The sequence below is a fragment of the Mustela lutreola genome, chromosome 15 (assembly GCF_030435805.1).
Source record: "Mustela lutreola isolate mMusLut2 chromosome 15, mMusLut2.pri, whole genome shotgun sequence".
Taxonomy (NCBI): Eukaryota; Metazoa; Chordata; class Mammalia; order Carnivora; family Mustelidae; genus Mustela; species Mustela lutreola.
The window spans coordinates 50,485,076-50,504,502 of record NC_081304.1 but is presented as its reverse complement, the minus strand read 5'-3'; the positions used below and the strand labels follow the sequence as shown (position 1 = coordinate 50,504,502).

Sequence of the window (19,427 nt, the reverse complement as noted above, 5' to 3'; positions counted from 1 at the left end):
TTCTCCTTCTTCCACTCCCTCTGCTTGTGTTCTCTCTCTCGCTGAGTCTCTATCAAATAAAAAAATAAAATCTTTTAAAAAATTTTGGAACATTGTTAAAAGGAAGTGATGAAAAGTCATTTCTGATCATAGAGATTCTGTCCTTAGAGATTTGGAGTATAGAAATGGTAATTATTGTGATGAGAATTATATAAACTATCTTTACAGAGCACCTAATAAATTATGTATCACAGAAATATGTTCAGTTTTAAATTCATGTTTTAACGGACACTTTTTTTCCTCCTAAAGATACTGAAGACAGAGCATGACAAGAAAGAATCAAACCATCATCTCAGAATTTGTCCTCCTGGGCCTGCTCATTGATCCAAATCAGCGAGACCTGTTCTATGCCCTGTTCCTGGTCATGTATGTTACCACCGTCCTGGGGAACCTTCTCATCATCATTCTCATTCGCCTCGACTCCCACTTCCACACGCCCATGTATTTGCTTCTCAGCAATTTATCCTCTCTGACCTATGCTTCTCGTCTGTCACAATGCTCAAATTGCTGCAGAACATGCAGAGCCGAGTCCCATCCATCCCCTATGCTGGCTGCCTGATTCAGATGTACTTCTTCCTGTTTTTTGGAGACATAGAGAGCTTCCTCCTGGTGGCCATGGCCTATGACCGCTATGTGGCCATCTGCTTCCCCCTGCACTACACCACCATCATGAGCCCCAGGCTCTGTCTCTCCCTGGTGGTGCTGTCCTGGGTACTGACCATGTTCCATGCTATATTACACACTCTGCTCATGGCCAGATTGTGGTTTTGTGCAGACAACAAAGTCCCCCACTTTTTCTGTGATTTGTCTGCTCTGGGCTTGTTGTCATCATCCCATTCCTGCTCATCATCATGTCTTATGCACGGATGGTGTCCTCCATCCTTAAGGTCCCTTCTGCTAGGGGTATTCACAAAGCCTTCTCCACCTGTGGCTCCCACCTCTCTGTGGTGTCACTATTCTATGGGACAATTATTGGTCTCTATTTATGCCCATCAGCTAATAATTCTACTCAGCAGGGAGCCTGCTTCCCCCCCTCTGCCTGCCTCCCTGCCTACTTGTGATCTCTGTCAAGTAAATAAATCTTAAAAAAAAAAAGAACAATAAGACAGCAACAACAAGAAATATATAAAATTTATGCAAGTTGGCAAAAAAAGTCAAACTCTTTCTTAACTAAAAAAAAAACAAAAACAAAAAGCTGAACATGTTAGGAGAGGGTGGTCGCGTCCGCACTGACTTAGTACTTAGTTCTCCCAGGGAGGCGAGTGGCCTTTTCCTCGTGCATTCTCAGACACTCTGAAATTTGCCTCTCCCTTCATGGAACAAGACGGTGACCTGAGGGAAGCCGGGCGCGCGGCCTTGTCCCTCCCACATAAGTACACTGGACGTTTCCCTTACACTTTGACGCGTCTATCTCCATGGATGAAGATGTTCAGAGGAGGACGGTTTTCCCCAAGAGTTGTTCCTTAGAGTTCAGGGCCCAGCACGGCACTTTCATTCTGCTTCCAGGCATCCGTGTCAAAGCGCTACTGTCTCCCTGAAACAGGATGTCAGGGCAGAGGTGCATCCTGCACAAGCCGGTTTCTCGGGGTCGAGTGTATGGGCCCTACCAAGTAACTATGCTCTCGCCTGCATCGGGGAGACAGCTTCTAGCTTCAGGGGAAAATGTTAGTTGATGACCATCCTCTCCATTGTTCTTTTGGGGAGATGAGGGATTTGCACTTTCCTCAACGCTTCCAGACATCAGAAATTCTTCTCTCCTCACAGGACCAGGTGTGGCGTGCTCACCAGACTGGTTTCTCCCAGGTAAGCCTGTGGCACTTGCCTTGCACTTGCACACACCCCTTTGGAAAGGCCTCTCTGCTCAGTGTGCCTTGAGGCTGTTAGCCTGACGGAGGGATTTCCTACCATGTCATATCTTCGAGCTAGGTGTCTAGCACAGTACTCCCCTCATGCCTCCTCAGGCGGGGTCAGGCTGACCGCTAGGGTTAGGCTTGAGAAGCTGGAAGCTGTCACGCACCTATCTGAAAGGTGTGGTGAAGAAGTGCCCCGAGGACCGAACGGAGAGCTAGAGTGAGGGTGAGATTCCAAGTGGGCCCCAGCAAGTTCCTCTTAGTCTTCCTGAAGCAGCGGTGTGTTCGCTAGCCTCCTGGGCTGCAGAAACACCCCCGTGCTTGATGCACCCAAGGTTTCTTCTTTGTTTGCCAGAGTGGCCTGGCCTTGCCAGACGGTGTCCCAGATTCACCTTTGGCTCACAAGTAGGCTTCTGGACAGGTCATGGCCATGTCCAGTCCAAGGGCTTGTGTGCCATTCCTATAAACACCAGGGGCCCGTTGCGTAGCCCTGCAGAGTTCCTACCATGAGGGCTGGGCAGAGGGTAAACATTAAGGTGAGACTCGGCTTCAGCTGTGGCCTCGGGAATGTGGGGGTGTAGGGTAGGGGGTGGGAGGCGGGTGGCACCTAGTGTGGCCAGGGTTCAGGTTTGTGGCTGGAACCCTGTGGGCCCACAAACCCTGGGCATTGTCAAGTGGCCCGGTTTCCTTCTGGGCTCCAGGACGGTGAGTGTGGCCTGAATTAGGGGAGCCCTTTCCACGGGGTCCTCAGAACTAGGCACCATCAGACCCACAGCCAGGGCTAGGGGTGGGGTTACAGTCTGGGAGATGTTTGAGCCAGTGGGAGTGTAGAGCCCTGCCCTGCAGCCAGAGTCGAGGGTAAGCCTTAGGGTGAAGCTCAGGGCTAGGGTGGTGTCTCAGGGTCTAGGGCCCTTGCAGGATAGCGGTTCAGGATTTCACCAGAACCATGCTCTCAGCTCCGCTGGGTCTGTTGCCCATGGCTTCCTTGGTTTTGTGTTCCTGGGGGTTTTGCCCTGAACTGGTCCTGGGTCCCAAAACCCTTTGATTCTCTGTCTGGCCATTCGGGCCCTCAGAGGGCCAGAGCCAAGCTGAGGGTAGGGTGAGAGGCAACCCCCGAGGCAGGAAGGTAGGTACTGGCTAGTGGTGGGGCTGAGAAAGTTTTGAGGGTTGGTGGCAGACCAGCAGTAAAGTGAGTGTCTTCCTTCTGGCTTGGACTTAGGCAGATGCTCTTAGGGGTCCTGAAGCTTCGGGTTTCCACTAGCATCATGGTCTCCAGCAACATCACGGGACCTGCTGTGTCCCTTGGCTCAGACCATCCTTGCTCTTGCCCACGGCTCCACTACCCACTTCAGACTCACCAGCAGGGATAGGGCCAGGTGAGGGAGGCAGAAGTCTAGGCCTAGGGTTCAGTTGTCAGTTCTGAAGGTGTTAGGGGTCAAATCGATGGCAGTGCAGCATCCTCTCCCGAGGGCTGAGTGGACTGCTAGCTACTGGGTGAGCTTCGGGCTACAGGTTTGGCCTCAGGGGACACTCAGAGGGTGGTGTTGATTTGGGAAATCCGCTGGAGTCCTGTATTCTGGCAACACTGTGGAGGGGGTTGCCTGTGGCCTGGTTTCATCACATGCTCCTCACTAATACGTCTGGCATCAGTCAGGTGAGTCAAATCCTTTGCACACTCAGAGCTGGGGTCTGGGTTCCACAGTCAGTCTTGCAGTTCTTGGCCCATGGTTCAGATCGAGTTTGGGAGACAGCAGGAGCCGGTCCCCAGGCAGCATGGCCACCTGCTCTGAGGCCATAGTTAAGGAAGAGCTTCTTCAGAGATCCACCGACCTAAGGTCAAGGCACTTTCCTTAGACTTGCCCCACCACATATGGGTGCGATTCTTTCCTCAGTAAAAAGAGCCATGTGCACAAAAGGCCATTGACCTTCAAGCTAGTTTGTGGGAGATGAGAGCATGGCACTCTCCTTAGGCCTCTAGGCAGACCTTTGAGAAGGCGCCAGTCTCCTTGACACGCCCTGTGAGGGGAGGGCGGTCACCTTTCAAACAGACTTCTTTCTAACAGGGAGGCAGAAGGTTTTACCTCAGGCATTCACACACACTCTTGGAAACTTGCTTCCCCCTCACGACACAAAATGGTGACTGGAGAGAGCTGGCTGCTCGGACCCGCTCTCCCCCATCAGTATGCGGGGTGTTTCTGTACCACATCCCGGCTTGGCTCTTCATGGAAGTTGTTCTGGGGAAGATGTTTTTTTGCCAAGACGGTGTTTCTTAGAGTTTAAGTCGCCACACACCCGATCAGCTCCCAGGCACCCGTGTGACAAGGCTGTCTCCCTGAAACACGCTGTCAGAGGAGGGGTGTTGGATACACTGACAGGTTCTGCGGGGTGAAGCCTTGGGCCCTCCATGTATGGGAACCAGGGCCTGCATCGGAGAGAAGGCTTGTGGCTGTAGGGGAAATGGGAGCTGACGGGGCCTCCCCACCATTGCGCCTTCCTCTATGCTTCCAGGCTCCAAAATGTTTCTCCCTTCCCCGGACCAGGTATGAGGGCGCCACAGACGCGTGGCCATGAGGTCAGCTGTTTGCACTTGCCAGGCGCTTCCATCACCGTCTCGAATAGGCCTCTGTGCTCACGGAGCCTGGAGGATGTTTGCCTGAAGGAGGGCCTTGGTACCGCATCCTTGCCACCAGACAGGTACGCAACACGCCTCTCTCCGAAAGGTGGCCCTGCAGGGTCCGGGGGCTCTCTTCTAAGGTAACGCTGCGAGAGTGGGGTGGCTCTCAGAAGTAGTCTTGTGCACTCTGAGCGGGAGTCTGTGTTCTGCCGTAGGTCCAGAGGCTGTGCACCGCTTGTTAGGTTGGCGGTCAGGGGGACAGCAGGTGCCAGTGCCTCTGCCACGTGCCTGGTGCTCTGAGGCCAAGTTTGGGGGCCGCCTTCCTGGAGTTCCTGAGACACCACGACCCGGGCCCTTCCTTAGACTTCAGCAGCAACACACGGGGCGAGTCTTTCTCTCCCCAGGAAAGAGCAATGGTCGGGAAAGGCGGCTCAGCATCGGGCTTGCTTCCTGGAGTGAAGGCCTTGGCCCACTGCTTAGGCTAGGCTGAGGTTTGAGAAGGCATCCTTCTTGGAGCCATGTTGTATGGGGACGGTGGCCGCCTTCCACACAGACTTCTTTCTCACAGTGAGGCAGAAGGCCTTTGCTTCCAGCGTTCACACACACTGTGGGGAAACTGACGCTTGCCCATTTCCAACTCAAGGCGCTGACATGGGAGAGGCCGGCTCCTTAGCCTGGGCGCTCCCCCATCAGGAAGTGGGCCGATTCCTCTGTCATCCACGCTTCTCTCTTCGTGGATGTTGCTTGGGGGAGGACTTTTTTCCCTGAGTACGGTGGGTTTCTGTTTGGTTTTTTTTTTAAATTTAATTTCTTTTAGGTGTAACAGATTTCATTGCTTATGCACCATACCCAGTGCTCCATGCAATATGTGCCCTCCATAATAGCCACCACCAGGCTCCCCCAACCTCCCTTTGAAAACCCTCAGATTGTTTTTCAGAGTCCATAGTCTCTCATGGTTCATCTCCCTCTCCAATTTCCATCAACTCCCTTCTCCTCTCCATCTCCCCATGTCCTTCCTCCGTGTTATCTCTAATGCTCCACAAATAAATGAAACCATATGATAATTGACACTCTCTGCTTGACTTATTTCACTCAGCATAATCTCTCGAGTCCCGTCCATGTTGCCACTAAAGTTGGGTATTCGTCCTTTCTGATGGAGGCATAATACTCCGTAGTGTATATGGACCACATCTTCCTTATCCATTTGTCCGTTGAAGGGCATCTTGGTTCTTTCCACAGTTTGGCGACTGTGGCCGTTGCTGCTATGAACATTGGGGTACAGACGGCCCTTCTTTTCACTACATCTGTATCTTTGGGGTAAATACCCAGTCGTGCAATTGCAGGGTCATAGGTCTATTTTTTGAATCCTAAAGCTGCGTTCTTGGAATGTGTCTAAACAAGGGCTTCCAACACGAACCAGAAGAGGGCAGCAAAACACTAGGCACTAGACTGTGTTCCTTGATCTGGGACTGGAAAGCAGCTGCAGGCTTTCCTGCCTCTTTGGTTCTTGTGCATTTTCTGGATTAACATGATTCCAGGACCTGCAGCAGGTCCACACATCTTTAAGGAACACACCAAGCCTTTAGTTTTTACCATGATATTTCTCAGCAATGATATATCAGAGGACATGGCTAATTATTCAAACCAGGGTGGAAAAAATAACCAAAACCCCACTCACAATTAATTTTACTAAAGATCCAGTGAATTGAATCATATAAATAAGATTGAATCATATAATTAATTGAATCCTATAAATAAGAATACAGAATGAATATCTTACTGAAATTACCAATTTTAAGCTTATTTTCTCCATGTATATTGCATTATTTACTAAATTCTGCATTCACAAAAATACATGTAGTGTTCAGACAGAATGATATTTGAAAGGGAAGTGATCAAAGTGTGTCTCCACTAGTTATCACAATTGACAATTGCCACCAGGAACATGGCTTCTTCACCCAACTGCAGGCAACAACTGGACATTTATTAATTAGCATTTAATGTGCAAAAATAGAGCTGTTCTCTCAAATGTAATGTGAGGTAGTTATGAACACATCTTAAACATTTTAAGATTCCTGAATAGGAAGGAATAGACTGAACCATAGGACAAAGGTCATTCGTGTTTCTCTTTTCTTTTTTTTTTTTTTAAGATTTTATTTATTTGAGAGAGAAAGATTGAGAGTGCACGCATGAGAAGGGGGGAGGCGTACAGGGAGACAGAGAGGCATACTCCATGCCAGGCATGGAGCCTGATGACCGGGGCTCGAGCCCAGGACACTGAGATCATGACCTGAGTCCAAGTCAGCTGTTTAAAAGACTGAGCCACCCAGGAGCCCGTGTCTCTTTAAACGGAGAAATCACAAAGAAGTGTTTCCTTTAAAATTAGCTAAGGGGCAATAACGTCTGTTTCCACCAATGTTATTTGCTATTGTGCCAGAATGTAGGTGAATGCAAAGTTAGGAAACAAACAGGAGGAATCAAAGCTACAACAGTGATGCAAAAACACGTTAGGTCCTTTTTTATTTCCGGCTTGTTCACTCAAGGTCATGTTAGTGAAATGTAGCAATAGCTCATTTCCTCATTCCTCTGCACTGTGCTGTCTAATATATCAAATGATTCACATGTCCTCTAGTACTGATATAAAATTGCTTTGTGTCTGCCTTTGCTAACTTTTAACTACTTGCACAACTTTCAGCGGACATGAGCAGTAATCTCTGTTGGTCTGTATCATAGGAGGCATGCTGTGTATGTTTAAACTTTACATCCTGCCTTTTACACTTCTGTGAGATTTCAGAAGTACTGAAATATTTGTAAGGAAAAACCTAGATTTCAATACCGGGAACTGTAGATTCCCCTGCTCTCACAAGGGAGCTGAGCTATCACTTTGCAAGGACCTTACCAAGTATCCACAGATGGTGAACAAGTTTCCAGTTCTCCCACAGGACCGCTCTAGGCATGGACAGTATGTGGCCCGCAGAGGGGCCTCAGGCCAAGCGCACAGCTGCCACAGGTGGACCTCAGCAGCGGGGCGGGCTCCGTCCTGCTGTGACCGGCCTCAGCTGAGGAGTCCGTGAAAGGACACCCCCTGCCTTGGGTGGGTGGTCTCATGGCAACCCTGAAGCCCCAGATGGAAGGCAGGGACACTGGGGGATTTCTGAAATGCAAGAGACATACATCTACTGCTCTAGGAAAATGCTTGCCTATCTTCAGGAGAATTCCAAGTTTGCACAGAAATGAATGGAACTTTTGGGAAATGATGGAAGGAATGACTGCATAGTTAGCTTTGAGGTCTGATACGACATTTCTTATTGTGCTGCTGGGCTCCATGGGGCCTCTTGCGATCAGGCATTGAGAAGTGCCTTGATGGGACAATGGAGACCCACATTTAAATTTTAATTTAAAATTAAAATTTAATTTTAAAATTAAATCTTAAAAACAAAATATGGTCTAGAGGATGTACAATGAAAAGTAAAGTCTCCCTTGTTCCCACCCAGAAGTAGCCAGGGGAGATGGCTGGCACCCACTGTGCCCCCATTTCTCTTCCTCAGTTCAGCCTTCAAGCCCAAGAGATCTGTGAACCCCCCAAGTGTGGGGAACGAGGGAGTGGACCCCTCCACAGCACCTCTGCAGGCCTGACTCATGACCCGGGTGATGACCCAACAGAAGCTGTGTGAGTGCACAGGGGTTCCTGCACGCGCGCTCACCCCTCAGGCTCCAGGTTCTAGAGCTGTGTCCTGGCAACAGGTCCCGCATTGTGCTCTAGGCCTTCGGCTGCGACTTGGCAGCTGAAGGAGAGCGCTGCGAGCCTAGTTCGCTATCCTCAGCGTCTAGCCTTACCTTACTGCTCTATGGGCACCTCCTTGAGCAGGCCGTGCCCCTCCCCCCATCCCCGGGCTCTGCGGGGCCCCCACCTGGCTCCCTGTGGCCGCAGACAACTCTTGGCGCCCAGGGCTCGACCGGCGGTCCACGCCCCGGGGTCCATTCGCAGGCGGTCCTCCACGAGTTGGCAACCATGCTCACTCCTAGCAGCTTTCTCCGGGATCCTGGAGACCCTGCGCCTTCTTTTTCTGGGACTCCTCACCACCTTCTGCAGGTGGGGCTGCCGGCTGAAGGCGATGCTGTCAGCTCCTGGATCGCAGGTGTCCTGCCGCCGCAACTGCGAGTCCATCGTGGACACGGTCACCCCCTGTGTGCTGCAGAAGCGGTTCGTCACCGGGCTGCAGCCCTCGGCACCCAGGAATGTCCATGATGTCTCCACAGCGGAGCGGGTGGGCAGAGGCCCCAGTCGGAGCGGCAAAGGGTTGGCCCAGGCCCAGGGTCCTCACAGAAAGGACCCTCAAGGCACTGGGACCCCACAGAGGGCATTTAGTCCCCTGGGGGTCCACGGAGGCCTCTCTTCCTTTGTGCCCAGGCCTGGGCCTCTGCTGGGAGCCGTCCCCCAGGAAGAGAGCTCAGAAGACCCATACAGTAAGAAGTCCCCCAGCTCCCATAGGAGCTCCTGCCCCACTCGAAATGCCATTACCAGTTCCTACAGTTCCACCATGGGCTGCTACCCGGTGCAGAGGAGGAGGGGTCTGGCCACAAGTCAGGCCGCGTGGCCCCCGAGGTCCCCCCAAAAAGTCAGCCAAAAGAGCCCCTTGTGTCCTGCCGGAGTGCCTGCACTTCGCCAGAAGAACCAGCCGGAGAAGGATGCCGATACCACCACCAGGCAGAAAACAACGCAGAGGAACCGCTCATCCCCAGCTGACTGTTCCAGGTCCGGAAAACGCAAGGTTTGTCTGCTGCCACACAGGCGAGGGGAGCCTCTGAGGCTGCCGTCACCCCCTCAGCCGGGGTTTCGAGTGACTGCTGAGGACCTTGACCGGGAAAAGACAGCTGCTCTCCAGCGCATTCAAGATGCTCTTCGAGGGGACACAGAGGCCACCTGCAGCTGTAGTCCAACTAGCCCATCCAGTGCCTTGGCCCTGCCTGCTGCAGTGGTTGCTCCACTGCCAGCCTCTGACTCCAAGGTCACCTCCGGTTCTTCCTCAGGTTCTTCCCAGCCTCTCCTCTTGGGGTCTCACCCTGGCTGCAGTGGGAGCAACGTTGCATCTACCCAGGCCCTCTTGATGCAGCCCGGGGACAACATGGTCTCAGTCACAGTCCCCACAGGGCTGCCTGCGCTGCCTGGAGGAAGTGGCAACCCGGGATCCACTGCCCAGGCCCCATTCGGGGCTGTTGGTGGGCAGTGGCCCGGAGCCAGCCCCCTTCACAGCTCTCCCCTCCATGGACAGCCGGCAGCTCAGGCTCCAGTCCCACTCCAGGCCCTGAGCACAACGGTAGTCCAGCTGTCCTTGGGCAGTGGCACTCAGGCAGTTTATGTGGTTCCCTTACCCGCATCTGCCTCCCGGGGCACCCGTGCCAGTGCCCAGCCAGGTTCGGCTACCTCCCCTGCTGTACTCGCCCCTGGCGCAGCCGCAGCCCCTGGCTTGACAGCAGCCCCCCAGGTGCCTGGCGCTGTGTCCCATGCTGGGCGCATTAGCCAGCAGCCCCGCCCCCCAGGGGGCAGCACAATGCTGGTCCTCATCAGCATGGGGGTTTTTGCAGCACCCCCAGGTTTTGGGAGAGGTGATGATGTCCCAGATCTGTGCTCCAGGTTTGGGGCTCTGAGCATTACAGCAGGAACGAGCAGGGCCCCAAGCGGCCCACAGGGCTCCAGGGCAAGCCTGGGCTGGAACACAGGGGGCCACCCACGCCAGAGCACCCTGTCGGGGACCGCTGGAGCCGGCACGAAGAACCAGCCTGTGTCGGGAGCCCCGAGTGCCCCTAGCTTCAGTCACATCCCCAGGCACCAGAGCAGGAAGAGGTCCAGGTCAGATGGCATTAGCTCTGCCAGCAAGGCCGCCTGCGGGGATGGGGGCATCCTGGCCTCTCCTCCTAGTGGCCCCACCTCTCTGGTCAGCACAGCCCAGACCAGCCTTGCCACCAAGACCCCCTCATTCCCTGCCCAGCGATTCATTAGGTGCAAAAGAGCTGCACCCTGCAACAAAGCATTTTCGTCCACATCACTGCCCACTGCCTCTGCCTCTGGCTTGGCAACTGCCCCCCAGGTGCCGGGCGCCGTGTCCCATGCTGGGCCCAACAGCCAGCAGCCCGGCCCCCAAGCTGGCAACACAATGCTGGCCCCCATCAGCATGGGGCTTACCGCAGCACCCCCAGGTTTGGGGAGAGGAGATGTAGTTGCAGATCTGTGCTCCAGGTTTGGGGCTCTGAGCATTACAGCAGGAACGAGCAGGGCCCCAACAAGCAGCCTTGCCACAAAGAACCCCTCATTCCCTGCCCAGCACCGGAGAGGACGCAAAAGATCTGCACCGGGCAACAAGCCGTTTTCCTCCAAATCACAGCCCGCTTCCAAGAGGCAGAGGCTCGGCTGAGCCAAGAGCTTCCTGGAAAAGTAGCCGGTGTTTCACTTCCTTCTAGATGACACCGGTGCAAGACTAGTGTGGAATGGGAGACACAAATCAAGCCCGGTCCTGGAGCAAAACCGGGCTCCCAGCCTGCCAGCCAACGTTGGGAAAACTTCCTAATCCCTGAACCACCAGTTTGAAGGAAGGTGGGGGCTTGAGGCCTCGTCTGTGATCCCAGGGGGCATGGGCCTTGGGACAGTACATGGAGATCCGTGTCCCTTTGGCCTCCAGTCCCACAGCTCCTGGGACTTCTGCCGCTGCCCACAGGCTTCCCCTCCCCTCTCCCCATGTTCTTCGCAGAACCTTTAGGTAGTGTTAATTTCGTTAATTAAAGCCTGTTCTAGTTTCTCTGCATAACTCTCCTGAGTCTCTTCTGTGGGTCAAGTGGGCAAAAGTTGGGAGCCGAATGGGTGCTGGCATGGGAAACCCGACGCCATCGTTTCCAGGTTCCCGTGGCCCAGCAGAGCGGGTAGGACAAGAAGGACGGACCCTTGAAGAGTGAGAGTAGGTTTTCCGTTTCGGACATGGGCCTGGGAGAACACTGGCCTGGGGAGGGCAAAGTGGGGAGACTCACCCTTGTCTATTGGAAGCGCTGCTGCTCTCCCACTGGGGACGCCACGGAATCTTTTTGCTTCACAGCCCTAGGGCAATGTAAAGACACTCCTGGCCTAGAGTATAGGTCTGGCATCAAAGGTTGTGGCTCAGGGCACAGGAGGACAGCTTTGCCTTGAGGGTATGACAGCTCCCTGAGCGCTGAGTGACATCCCACTTCACACAAGCACCAGGCCTCCCTCCGTGCATCTCTTCCCTCTGCCAGGCATTTGGGGGCCCCTTCCTGATGGCACTGTGGAGAAGAATGAGGAACAAACAAGTCACCTGGGAGAGGGAGGGAACAGAGACCACGCTGAAAGGACTGTCACCCCCCAAAACTCCTCAGTCCCGTATTTATTAGAATAAGATCACAACCAACAAATGAGGAGGTTATACATTAGTCATGAGTCTTGTAGGTCAACCAGAAGGAATGGGAGGCCTACGTCGACCATAGTCTTGTAGGTAAACAGAGTAGGCTGTGCCTGGCCCAGCGGCTTGGATTTTTGGCTGAGCAAGTGCACATAAAGGGATTATTCTAACAGCAGGCTTTCGTGAGGCAGGGGAGACAATGGAAAAGGGAAACAGGCGATGTTCCAGCCTGAGCTGCTGGGCTTCAAGCGCGTGTATCCTCCTCTCCACCGGAGGCCTGCTGCTAGTTCAGGTTTTCTCAAGGTCATCGTCAAGCATGCTTGCGTGACCAGTACCATTTCTCATTAGTGATATTTTAAGCAGCCTTTCATTCTGAGAGATGGTTAATGCAGAAGCAGCAAAATCCATTTTGCAAGTTCTTGAACCATTGGTCGTCAGAAAGATTTTCGTGAGCATCTGAGGACTAAGCGTAAAAAGACTATAGCAATAAAAAGTGTCATCATTCCACCTATAATGCCAAGACCAGTGTTTTGATCCAAGCAAAGGGGTTTACATCAGACAGAATATCATTAATCCTTTGTGCGAAACTCACTCTTGGAACTGATTGTAAGGCTCACAAGGAGTGCCCTGAATAGTATCTTGAAGCTGTTTAATATCCACAGTTAAATTACCACCATCATGACTAATAATATGGTGAAATCTTGTTCCACGGTATTTCTGATTTATTATAGGTGTAGGAGTGACACAGAAGGAAGAAACATTCTAATCACACGGAAGGTGAAGCCTTATATTTGGAAGATCTTCTCTCCTATATATATTACAGCTTCTTTTAAATCAAAGACTCTTTCATGAAATCTTTGATCTAGGACTGTTTGTTGATTCCAAGCCTTGATAGCATTCCCGTGCCATTTTTGCACAAATTAGTGGTTTGTGCAGTCTGATGCAAGGCCAGTCCCACAGTGGCCGCGGTAACAGTAATGTCTGTCATTCCTAAAATAGGTTGGTCAGAGGCACAGGTGACAACCGGGATTTGTGACTCTTGTCTGAAGTGTGCAGTATGTGTGCAGTGGGGCAGTGGTTGCGGGACAGTTTTGTGGGACTGAGCCCCTGCTCTCTCCAGGAATTTATGTCCACATAGATAGCATCAGATTTGAGTTACATTGTCGCACACCTAGCTGGTGTCAGAGAATTGTTGGTGAGTGGAACGCCCCCTCCCATACCCGTGGTGGAGTTGGGCACAGAACCCTTATGATTCCAAATATGAGAATGTCCAAAACCAAAACAAAAACCTCACCCTTTTTGCTAGTTTGGGTAAAACAGAATGTCTAAAATCAAAAGTGTGTTCGGGCTCTCTGCTCAGCAGGGAGCCTGCTTCCCTCTCTCTCTCTCTCTCTGCCTGCCTCTCCGTCTACTTGTGATTTCTCTCTGTCAAATAAATAAAATCTTAAAAAATTTTTAAAAAAATAAAATCAAAGTGTGTTCTACAAATGCACGATGTTATGAGAAATGTTGTTTTATGAAGGTTTCATTTCACAGGCATGATTGATTACATTATTGACTATTGGCCATTGATCTTCATGTCCAGTTGTCTTCTCTCCCCAGAGGTCTGGGTGGTGGGGCTCAAGGGTCCATGGCTCTAATCACAAGTTGACCCCACTGCCAACCAGCCCCAGTCCCTAGGGGAGATCCAAAGCCACCTCATTAACATAATAAAAGAAACTTTTATTCCTATCCTCATAGGAAATTACAGAGGTTTTTAGTTCTGTGCCTCAGGGTATGAAGATGGCCTTGGTTGTGGAATTACTGGAGAAACCAAGGCTGTTCCAGGCCTGGCAGGAAAGCCCAAATCACCAGTAGGGGATGGCTTCTGGCTCCTCGCCCCTTCTAGGAGGGTTTCAAAGGTTAATTTCACTCATCTTTGGTTTTTGCCTTATACTCTGACTTTGGAATGGTGGCATTGTGTTTGTAACAGAACTGCTGGAGGAGCCTGTTATTCCAGGTGGATGGAACAGCTTTGGGGATGTCAGCAGACCTCATAGAGGCTGAACATCCTCTCCAACCCCCTGAAGTTTCTCAGGGAGAACAAAAAAAAAAAAAAAAAAAAAAAAAGGAAAGGAAAAGGGAGAAGAAAGACAGCTCACTTAGAACCTAAGTGATTAAGTATAGTTTTTAAAAAATATTTTATTTATTAATTTGAGACAGAGCACATAGCACGGGCAGGGGGAGATGCTGAGGGAGAGGGAGAAGCAGGCTCTATGCTGAACACAGAGCCCAATGCAGGGCTCAATCCCGATCCAGGGCTCAATCACACTGTGATCATGACCTGAGCCAAAGGCAGATGCTTAACCGACCAAGCTACCCAGGCACCCCTAATTACAGGGGTGTAATTACATTTATGAATGAACACCATACCCTACTGCAGGCAGTAGGGTATGTGCCTGTGACTTCACGTAACATTGCAGTTTACATAGGCTTTGGAGTGAAACAACTTGACATCTCAAGAACTGGCCTCCTTTTACAAGAAATGTCAGTGAAGGTGGGAGGTTCAGGGACTTATGATAAAGGATGGTGCCCAAAGCAAGAGAAACCCCATTTGGCATCCTGGCCCTCAAGGCTTTTTGGTTAGCTTCCTGGGTTGTAAATATAACCAGTTGTTTTAGTATTACTATTATTATTATTTTATTTTTAAAATTTCATTTATTTATTTGTGAGAGAGAGAATGAGAGAGAGAGAGCATGAGAAGGGGGTGGGTCAGAGGGAGAAGCAGACTCCCTGCTGAGCAGAGAACCTGATACCCGATGTGGGACTCGATCCGGGGACTCCAGGATCATGATCTGAGCCGAAGGCAGTCGCCTAACCAACTGGGCCACCCAGGTGCCCCTATTATTATTATTTTAAAATAGGAGGTGGTATAGTATGAAAGTTAAAAACACAGACTCTACTCTCTGTTTTGCTGTCTGAGAAATGGGAATAATGCTGGGAACCACCTCAGCTGGTGTCACTGTAGCTCTGTGAGGTGAGGTGTCAGCCCCAAACCCAGGTCCCCCCATACAAAACTACTCCAGTTGTCCTAAGTGTTGGTGATGTTGCTCTGCCACCGTGCAGGAAAAGACATTTAGAGCACAGATGAAAAAGGAGGTCCTAGACCCCATACCCTCTCTGTAAGATATGCTGATGACCTGCTGCCTCAGAGAACAGGGAGCTGTTGGACTGTAGCTCTGTCTCTCAACTTCTAAATGACAAAAATTGTACCACCCAGGGTATCTGACCTAGAAAGGGCTTCTGAGTCATCTCTGCCCACTTTCCCTTGCAGAGCTGGGACATGAAGCCTGGAGAGCCCAGGGACTTCGCCAAGGTGGAACTGTGAGGCCACACAGAGGGGAAAGGAATCCATGTATTGAAGAAACAGGGAATGCTGTCAGCAAGAAGATAAATGGGCACAAATGAAAACAATCCACGTTTGTGTGCTGGTATTTTCTGCCATAAATATCAAAAGAACAGCCACAGAAGGGGAGCCCCATGAGATGGGCAAAAGCCATACATTTTTGCTCCTACGTGGAAGTGTTAGAACCTGGCACCAGCTGTTCAACGAGCACCCATGGTGGAGGGACAGCCCACACCCTCAGAGTCGCTGAGGTAGTTTTTAGGGAAAGTCAGAAATCTCCCTTGCAATAAAAAAAAGTAAATGTAAATGTATTCATGCTTCTTCAACTGGTGGCAGACACTCCCCCTTTGGAGTGGATGCCTGACTGGGCGCAGAGGCTTCTCAAACAGCCAGGGCTCCCAGAGTTCTGTGACCTAGACCATCCCATGCTGCCCCACCGGCTCAAGGCTGACCAGATTTCTCCAGCTCTGCCTTCTGGGAGAATACGCTTATTTGTGGGGGTTAACAATTAGGATAAAGCAGATATCTTCTACCCCAACAATCCAATCGAGACCCCTGCCCTGTCCCTAGGTCACCGGCTCCCTTGAATTGTGCAGCTCGAGAATACACAGTTTGTATCTCTTCAGTAGGCCAAGGGCAGCTGGGGCCAGCCAGAGCCCTTTAAGCTGGTGGGAACTTGAGTTAGTCTGGAACCATCAGAGCACCCTCCAGCGCAGAAGGATCTCTCCCCACAAAAATCTTTCTGAGGCCACTGTCCCCACTGGAAAAGGCTGTCTGCCTGATGGGGTTTGGGTTTACCAGGAATCAAAACTCCCAGATGTCTCTTAGTGCAGGATGCCCTAGCGGCCACATAGGCCCCGTCCAGGCAAGTCAGTCTGGATATCTCTAGCTTCACTTTGGGGGCAAATATGTACATTGGCATAGTATAGGGTTTAGAATTAGGCAGAGGCTTTGGGGGCCAAGGGTCAGCCTGGCCTCTGGGCATACCTGCCCTGTTCTGCTCGCTGGCTTCCTGCGCTTGTGCACCTCAGGCATGCCCAATAGGTACCCTTTTAGCCTATTTTGGGGAAAGCAGGGCCCTCCAGGCCGGTGGGACTTCAGGTGGTCCAATAGCCTCCTGGGTGGAGGGATCCCCACCCTGAGAATCTATCAGAGGTAGACTGAATGTGGCGACAGTCAGTCCCCATTTGGACTGGCTGCCTAGTGGGGTCCCTGGCTTCTCTTGCAAGGAGGATACCTTGGCTGCCGCCCCCTCCTGGCACTGGCAAGGCAGTGCAGTTCCCTCCAGGTTGGCATTCAGTGGGAATTTGTGCATTTGTTTAGTCTAAGGCTTTGAATGAGGCAAGATGCTAGGTACCTCCAAATACCCTACTCCTGTGACCTGATCTCTCTGTGCAGTTGCCCTTTCCCATCTGACCTGCAGATGTTTCGTCTGCACCTCGTCAGTCCACATTTCTCTACCTCTTTCTTCGGGGAGAATATATGCTTTTGTGCAGGTTCAGACCCAAATTAGGATGATAACGTGTATCGCCTAGTGCCTGCTGCTAAGACCTTGCCTCTCCCCACAGTTGTCCTAATTTAGGTCCCTTGGCCTACTGGGCCTGCGTGCTCATTCTTACCTATCAGTCAGCTTTGGATAGCCAGAGCACTCCAGACCCGGCTGATTTCCAAGCACCTGCATAGCTCTCAGGTTAGAGGGAAACTTCTGACATGGCTACTTTAAGTTTGTGAATGTCATTCACCATTTAGACAGATTGCCCAATAGGGTGGCAAGCTTCTCCAGAACTCAAGGCTCCTGGGCACTTCCTTTGGCTGGCTAACCAGGCCAGTGGTCAGGCCCCGACCTGGAAGGGCAGTCGAAGCCCTCCAACTCTGCCCTAAAGTGGAAAAGACCCAATTGTGCAGAGTAAGTCTTGGAAAAATTTATATGTCCCGTATCCCCAGTAGTTTCCTCCCATTACCCGGTCTCTCTCCTATTCCAGGTCCCTGCTTATCCTGACCTCTGCAGCTTATGTATATGAAGTGTGCACTCTAAGTTGGCATTGGGCTGCAGGGGACACTCTGGGGCTCTGGAGCTAGAGCCAATCTCCAACCACCTGCTTGGCCTCTAGGGTGGAGAGACCCACACTCTGAATATCTGTCTGTGGGCTATTTTACACTAAGGACTGTCAGTCCCATTTGGACTGGCTGTCTTTATGGTGTCCAGGGCTTCTCCATCAAAAAAAGGTTGCCTAGGTGTCTCTTTTCGGAGGTTATCTCTGACTGTGCCACACTGCCCAGGCAATCTAGATTTCTCTAGCTCTGCCTTTAGAGAAAATATGCACATTTGTGTAGGTTCAGCCTGGGAACTAGGCATATACTAGCTACATCCAGTTGCTTGCTACTGTGGCCTGGCATCTCCCTACAGCTGCCCTCTTCTAAGTCCCTGGTTCCCCTGACCCATTCTGCCCATGCATGTGCCATAGTACTGTGATGCCAGAGTCTCCCAGTATTGAAGGCTCTGAGGTGTTTCTTTTATAACTTTCTATTCTGACTGTTCCTCGTCAGTCACTTGTCCCTTTCCATACCCGTAGTTACCCTGACTTGGGGTACCCATGTATGTGCAACTAGCACCCCATTAGTTGGTCTTGGGCTGCAGGGTATACTCCACATCTGTGGAGTATCAGCTTGACCCCAACCACCTGAATGGACTCAGGGTGCTGGGTGCCCACATACTGAATATCTTTCTGAAGCTACATTTTGTAAAATGGGTATTTTCTTATTGGCCATAATAAGCCTTGGAATTAAGCATATGCCAGGTACTTCATATAGTCTGCTACCGTGACCCACCCTCTCTCAACAGATACCCTGTAGAACCAGGCCAGGCTGCTCAGTGATCACTGACAATGTGCATGTTGCACACGTTGGCCTCTTAAGTTAGGAAGTCTAACCCGTTCAATCTCTGACTCTTGCACAATCTCTATAGCAGGGAGAGCTTACCCCCAGAAAAATCTGAGGCTTTCTTTTAAATAGGGGACCATTGGTCCCCATTCAGACAGCTGCCTGCTGGGGTTGAGGCTTTTCCAGGAATCCGGGTCCCAGGTAGCATGTAAGGGTGGGATCTGGAACAAGGCAGTTAAAAGGAGAGGCAAGATCCCAGTAACAAGCTCTCTGGAATGACTGGCATCTACCTAACTCCAAGTCTCAGCCTAAATGAATGAGCATTTCTCCCATGAAGGCAGAGCTGGAGGAATCTGGACTGTCTTGCCGTGGTGGGGCCAGGAAGGATGGCCTGGGTAGCCTCCACTAAAAGGCATTTAGGGAGACTTCTTTGGAATAAGTCCGAGCCCCCCTTCAGGCAGCTCGTCCAAAAAGGGACTAACAATCCTATCTCATTTTTTTAAATCTAAATTCAATTAACCAACTTATAGTACGCCATTAATTTCAGATGTAGAGTTCAAGTACTTTATCAGTTGCGTAGAACACCCAGCGCTCATCACATCAAGTGCCCTCCTTAATGCCCATCCCCCAGTTACCCCCTCCCCCTCACCCCTCTCCAGCAGCCCTCAATTTGTTTCCTAGAATTAAGAGTCTCCCTCTATGATTTATTCCCATTCTGTTTTCCCTCCTTCCCCTATGTCCCCCTGCACTACTTCCATTCCACATATGAGTGAAACCATATCATAGTCTGTCTCTGGTTGACTTATTTCACTTAGCCTAATACCGTCCAGTTCCATGCATGTCAATGTAAATGGTAAGATTTCGTTTTCTCTGATGGCCGAGGAATATTGCATTGTATACATATACCACATCTTCTTTATGCATTCCTCTATCGATGGACATCTGGGCTTTCCATAGTTTGACTATTGTGGACATTGCTGCTAAGCACTGGGGTGCAGGTTGCCCCTTAAGATCACTACATTTGTGTCTTTGGGGTAAATAGTAGTGCAGTTGCTGAGTCGTAGGGTAGCTCTATTTTTTAACATTTTTTATTTTTTACTTTTTATTTTTTTTAGATTTTATTTATTTATTTGACAGAGATCACAAGTAGGCAGAAAGGCAGGCAGAGAAAGAGGAAGGGAAGCAAGCTGCCTGCCGAGCAGAGAGCCCGACGCGGGGCTTGATCCCAGGACCCCGGGATCATGAACTGAGCC

General features: G+C 51.0%; 1 pseudogene; it reads left to right on the top strand.

Annotated features, from left to right (window-relative positions):
• Positions 1–472: 472 nt before the first annotated feature.
• Positions 473–2,113, top strand: LOC131815651 (olfactory receptor-like protein DTMT; annotated as a pseudogene).
• Positions 2,114–19,427: the final 17,314 nt, after the last annotated feature.